The sequence below is a fragment of the Hyla sarda genome, chromosome 2 (genome assembly GCF_029499605.1).
Source record: "Hyla sarda isolate aHylSar1 chromosome 2, aHylSar1.hap1, whole genome shotgun sequence".
Taxonomy (NCBI): domain Eukaryota; kingdom Metazoa; phylum Chordata; class Amphibia; order Anura; family Hylidae; genus Hyla; species Hyla sarda.
The window spans coordinates 345,447,709-345,454,310 of NC_079190.1; the positions used below are offsets into that span (position 1 = coordinate 345,447,709).

The 6,602-nt window shown below is 36.8% G+C and overlaps 2 pseudogenes; both read right to left on the reverse strand.

The window, feature by feature from the left end:
• Positions 1-527: 527 nt before the first annotated feature.
• On the reverse strand, positions 528-618 carry LOC130359693 (U2 spliceosomal RNA; annotated as a pseudogene).
• A 5,282-nt stretch (positions 619-5,900) lies between these two features.
• Positions 5,901-5,991, reverse strand: LOC130359704 (U2 spliceosomal RNA; annotated as a pseudogene).
• Positions 5,992-6,602: the final 611 nt, after the last annotated feature.

Below are 6,602 nucleotides of genomic sequence, written 5' to 3' on the forward strand. Positions count from 1 at the left end.
CCAAGGTATCTGCCCGCAGAGCCGATAACGGTAGGTACCCTGTCAGAGCAGGAGCACCCGGGGTGTTTGCAGGGAGGTGCGGAACCTAATGGCCACTCACACCTCCCCTAGACCACCAGGAGGGACACCCAGAAGGGCTACCGCATCCTGACAAATCCTGTGGACACACAATACGCAAAAAGTTACACAGTGAGACAAAAAGAAATAAATAAGTGAATATGTGCAGTTATACTACCCAGACATCCGGCCGGATCTATAAAAATTTCTATGATCCTAGCCAGAAGGCCGGGAATCAAGAGATCATGGTGCCCGTGCTTCAACTCAGTGAGTCTATCCTCCCAGTGAGTTTCGGCACCTCGGGGTCACCACTCCCCGAGGCACTAAAGTACCTCGGCTCTAGACCCACTCAGCCTTGCGTGAGACCCGGAGGAAGCAGGTCACATCAGGGCAGCCGTCAAGGTGATTCCTCAGAACCAGCCCCGAAACGGCCCGGTACACCTGCTCCATACCATGCAGCACCCATCCCCACGAGCTCCATACTGGCGTCGCCTGCCACCAGCATGAAACTGATAAGAACAGATACTACACTTGATCTTAGCCAAAAAGCCGAGAAGCTACACATTTTACATACAGATATAAAACCAACAAGGTTCCTTCTTACTAGGCTTTTGTAATAAATAGTACAATATTAAACAGAGTTAAGAAAGCTGGCTATGGGAACGTTATTGTATTATCTATTTAGAGAACAGCGAAATGTTAGACACTGTGCTCTAATAGAGGCCTCCTCCTCCCCTACAGCCTTACTATCCATCTCCAAATTGGCGCCTTACCAATTCTTTGTATCATTTTATACAAATGACAGTATACAGAAACGCTCCCATTGCCTACAATCTCAAACATTTTTAACCCAAATTTTAAAAATTCACCAATTTTATCAAATCAACATACAATACTTCTAAATGAATTATGTGCTGTTGAAGTGAAGAAAAATGTTTGTCTCATGATTTTGTTTAAAAAATCATGGACAATATTTAAAACAAACTATGATTTGGGTTAAAAAAAACAAAGGTACAAACAGGAATACAAATAAATCATCACAATAGCTGGCAAGTACAGCCCATTATTGGTATAAGTGTACACATAGCAAAACTATACATTTTACATACAGATATAAGATCAACAAGGTTCCTTCTTACTAGGCTTTTATAATCAAGAAATTGCCATCCCCTGTCAAAATCAAATAGTACAATATTGAACAGAGTAAAGATAGCTGGCTATGGGAACGTTACTGTATTATCGATTGAGAGCACAGCGAAATATTAGACACTGTGCCCTAATAGAGGCCTCCTCCTCCCCTACAGCCTTCCTATCCATCTCCAAAATCGGTGCGTGACCATTTCTTTGCATCATTTTATGCAAACGACAGTACACAGAAATGCTTCCATAGCCTACACTCTCAACATTTTTTAACCCAAATTTTTTAAAGTCACTCATTTCGTCATATCAACATACATAACTTCTCAAGGTGTCAAATGCTGTTGAAGTGAAGAAAAAATGTTTCAGTCTCATGATTTTGTTTAAAAATCATGGACAATATAAAAAACAAACTATGATTTGGGTTAAAAAAACAAAGGTACAAACAGGAATACAAAAAAATCATCACAATAGCTGGCAAGTACAGCCCATTATTGGTATAAGTGTACACATAGCAAAACTATACATTTTACATACAGATATAAGATCAACAAGGTTCCTTCTTACTAGGCTTTTATAATCAAGAAATTGCCATCCCCTGTCAAAATCAAATAGTACAATATTGAACAGAGTTAAGATAGCTGGCTATGGGAACGTTACTGTATTATCTATTGAGAGCACAGCGAAATATTAGACACTGTGCCCTAATAGAGGCCTCCTCCTCCCCTACAGCCTTCCTATCCATCTCCAAAATCGGTGCGTGACCATTTCTTTGCATCATTTTATGCAAACGACAGTACACAGAAATGCTTCCATAGCCTACAATCTCAACATTTTGTAACCCAAATCTTTTAAAGTCACTAATTTCGTCATATCAACATACATAACTTCTCAAAGTGTCATCTGCTGTTGAAGTGAAGAAAAAATGTTTCAGTCTCATGATTTTGTTTAAAAATCATGGACAATAATAAAAACAAACTATGATTTGGGTTAAAAAAAAAACAAAGGTACAAATAGGAATACAAAAAAATCATCACATTAGCTGGCAAGTATAGCCCATTATTGGTATAAGTGTACATATAGCAAAACTATAAATTTTACATACAGATATAAAAAACAACAAGGTTCCTTCTTACTAGGCTTTTGTAATCAAGAAATTGCCATCCCCTGTCAAAAACAAATAGTACAATATTGAACAGAGTTAAGATAGCTGGCTATGGCAACGTTACTGTATTATCTATTGAGAGCACAGCGAAATATTAGACACTGTGCCCTAATAGAGGCCTCCTCCTCCCCTACAGCCTTCCTATCCATCTCCAAATTGGCGCCTTGCCAACTCTTTGTATCATTTTATGCAAATGACAGTGCACAGAAAAGCTCCCATAGCCTACAAGTTAAAATTTTTTTAACCCAAATGTTTAAAATTCACCAATTTTGTCAAATCAACATACATTACGTCTCAAGGAGTTATGTGCTGTTGAAGTGAAGAAAGATGTTTCAGTCTCATGATTTTTTTTAAAAATCATGGACAATATTTTAAATAAACTATGATTGGTTTAAAAAAACAAAGGTACAAATAGGAATACAAAAAAAATCATCACAATAGCTGGCAAGTACAGCCCATTATTGGTATAAGTGTACACATAGCAAAACTATAGTTAAGATAGCTGGCTATAGGAACTTTACTGTATTATCTATTGAGAGCACAGCGAAATGTTAGACACTGTGCCCTAATAGAGGCCTCCTCCTCCCCTACAGCCTTCCTATCCATCTCCAAAATCGGTGCGTGACCATTTCTTTGCATCATTTTATGCAAACGACAGTACACAGTAATGCTTCCATAGCCTACAATCTCAACATTTTTTAACCCAAATTTTTTAAAGTCACTCATTTTGTCATATCAACATACATAACTTCTCAAGGTGTCAAATGCTGTTGAAGTGAAGAAAAAATGTTTCAGTCTCATGATTTTGTTTAAAAAGCATGGACAATATAAAAAACAAACTATGATTTGGGTTAAAAAAACAAAGGTACAAACAGGAATACAAAAAAATCATCACAATAGCTGGCAAGTACAGCCCATTATTGGTATAAGTGTACACATAGCAAAACTATACATTTTACATACAGATATAAGATCAACAAGGTTCCTTCTTACTAGGCTTTTATAATCAAGAAATTGACATCCCCTGTCAAAATCAAATAGTACAATATTGAACAGAGTTAAGATAGCTGGCTATGGGAACGTTACTGTATTATCTATTGAGAGCACAGCGAAATATTAGACACTGTGCCCTAATAGAGGCCTCCTCCTCCCCTACAGCCTTCCTATCCATCTCCAAAATCGGTGCGTGACCATTTCTTTGCATCATTTTATGCAAACGACAGTACACAGAAATGCTTCCATAGCCTACAATCTCAACATTTTTTAACCCAAATCTTTTAAAGTCACTAATTTCGTCATATCAACATACATAACTTCTCAAAGTGTCATCTGCTGTTGAAGTGAAGAAAAAATGTTTCAGTCTCATGATTTTGTTTAAAAATCATGGACAATAATAAAAACAAACCATGATTTGGGTTAAAAAAACAAAGGTACAAATAGGAATACAAAAAAATCATCACATTAGCTGGCAAGTACAGCCCATTATTGGTATAAGTGTACACATAGCAAAACTATACATTTTACATACAGATACAAAAAAACAACAAGGTTCCTTCTTACTAGGCTTTTGTAATCAAGAAATTGCCATCCCCTGTCAAAAACAAATAGTACAATATTGAACAGAGTTAAGATAGCTGGCTATGGCAACGTTACTGTATTATCTATTGAGAGCACAGCGAAATATTAGACACTGTGCCCTAATAGAGGCCTCCCCTACAGCCTTCCTATCCATCTCCAAATTGGCGCCTTGCTAACTCTTTGTATCATTTTATGCAAATGACAGTGCACAGAAAAGCTCCCATAGCCTACAAGTTAAAACTTTTTTTAACCCAAATGTTTAAAATTCACCAATTGTGTCAAATTAACATACATTACGTCTCAAGGAGTTATGTGCTGTTGAAGTGAAGAAAGATGTTTCAGTCTCATGATTTTTTTTAAAAATCATGGACAATATTTTAAATAAACTATGATTGGGGTTAAAAAAGACAAAGGTACAAATAGGAATACAAAAAAAATCATCACAATAGCTGGCAAGTACAGCCCATTATTGGTATAAGTGTACACATAGCAAAACTATAGTTAAGATAGCTGGCTATAGGAACTTTACTGTATTATCTATTGAGAGCACAGCGAAATGTTAGACACTGTGCCCTAATAGAGGCCTCCTCCTCCCCTACAGCCGTCCTATCCATCTCCAAATTGGCACCTTGCCAATTCTTTGTATCATTTTATGCAAATGACAGTGCACAGAAACGCTCCCATAGCCTACAATCTAAACATTTTTTAACCCAAATGTTTAAAATTTACCAATTTTGTCAAATCAACATACATTACGTCTCAAGGAGTTATGTGCTGTTGAAGTGAAGAAAAATGATTGTCTCATGATTTTTTTTTTAAATCATGGTGAATATTTAAAACAAACTATGATTGGGGTTAAAAAAACAAAGGTACAAATAGGAATACAAAAAAAATCATCACAATAGCTGGCAAGTACAGCCCATTATTGGTATAAGTGTACACATAGCAAAACTATAGTTAAGATAGCTGGCTATAGGAACTTTACTGTATTATCTATTGAGAGCACAGCGAAATGTTAGACACTGTGCCCTAATAGAGGCCTCCTCCTCCCCTACAGCCTTCCTATCCATCTCCAAAATCGTAGCAAGACCATTTCTTTGCATCATTTTATGCAAACGACAGTACACAGTAATGCTTCCATAGCCTACAATCTCAACATTTTTTAACCCAAATTTTTTAAAGTCACTAATTTCGTCATATCAACATATATAACTTCTCAAGGTGTCAAATGCTGTAGAAGTGAAGAAAAAATGTTTCAGTCTCATGATTTTGTTTAAAAATCATGGACAATAATAAAAACAAACTATGATTTGGGTTAAAAAAACAAAGGTACAAATAGGAATACAAAAAAATCATCACATTAGCTGGCAAGTACAGCCCATTATTGGTATAAGTGTACACATAGCAAAACTATACATTTTACATACAGATACAAAAAACAACAAGGTTCCTTCTTACTAGGCTTTTGTAATCAAGAAATTGCCATCCCCTGTAAAAAACAAATAGTACAAAATTAAACAGAGTTAAGATAGCTGGCTATGGGAACGTTACTGCATTATCTATTGAGAGAACAGCGAAATGTTAGACACTGTGCCCTAATAGAGGCCTCCTCCTCCCCTACAGCCTTCCTATCCATCTCCAAATTGGCGCCTTGCCAATTCTTTGTATCATTTTATGCAAATGACAGTGCACAGAAACGCTCCCATAGCCTACAATCTAAAAAATTTTTAACCCAAATGTTTAAAATTCACCAATTTTGTCAAATCAACATACATTACGTCTCAAGGAGTTATGTGCTGTTGAAGTGAAGAAAAATGTTTCAGTCCTGGGCTCTAGACCCACTCAGCCTTGCGTGAGACCCGGAGGAAGCAGGTCACATCAGGGCAGCCGTCAAGGTGATTCCTCAGAACCAGCCCCGAAACAGCCCGGTACACCTGCTCCATACCATGCAGCACCCATCCCCACGAGCTCCATACTGGCGTCGCCTGCCACCAGCATGAAACTGATAAGAACAGATACTACACTTGATCTTAGCCAAAAAGCCGAGAAGCTACACATTTTACATACAGATATAAAACCAACAAGGTTCCTTCTTACTAGGCTTTTGTAATAAATAGTACAATATTAAACAGAGTTAAGAAAGCTGGCTATGGGAACGTTATTGTATTATCTATTTAGAGAACAGCGAAATGTTAGACACTGTGCCCTAATAGAGGCCTCCTCCTCCCCTACAGCCTTACTATCCATCTCCAAATTGGCGCCTTACCAATTCTTTGTATCATTTTATACAAATGACAGTATACAGAAACGCTCCCATTGCCTACAATCTCAAACATTTTTAACCCAAATTTTAAAAATTCACCAATTTTATCAAATCAACATACAATACTTCTAAATGAATTATGTGCTGTTGAAGTGAAGAAAAATGTTTGTCTCATGATTTTGTTTAAAAAATCATGGACAATATTTAAAACAAACTATGATTTGGGTTAAAAAAAACAAAGGTACAAACAGGAATACAAAAAAATCATCACAATAGCTGGCAAGTACAGCCCATTATTGGTATAAGTGTACACATAGCAAAACTATACATTTTACATACAGATATAAGATCAACAAGGTTCCTTCTTACTAGGCTTTTATAATCAAGAAATTGCCATCCCCT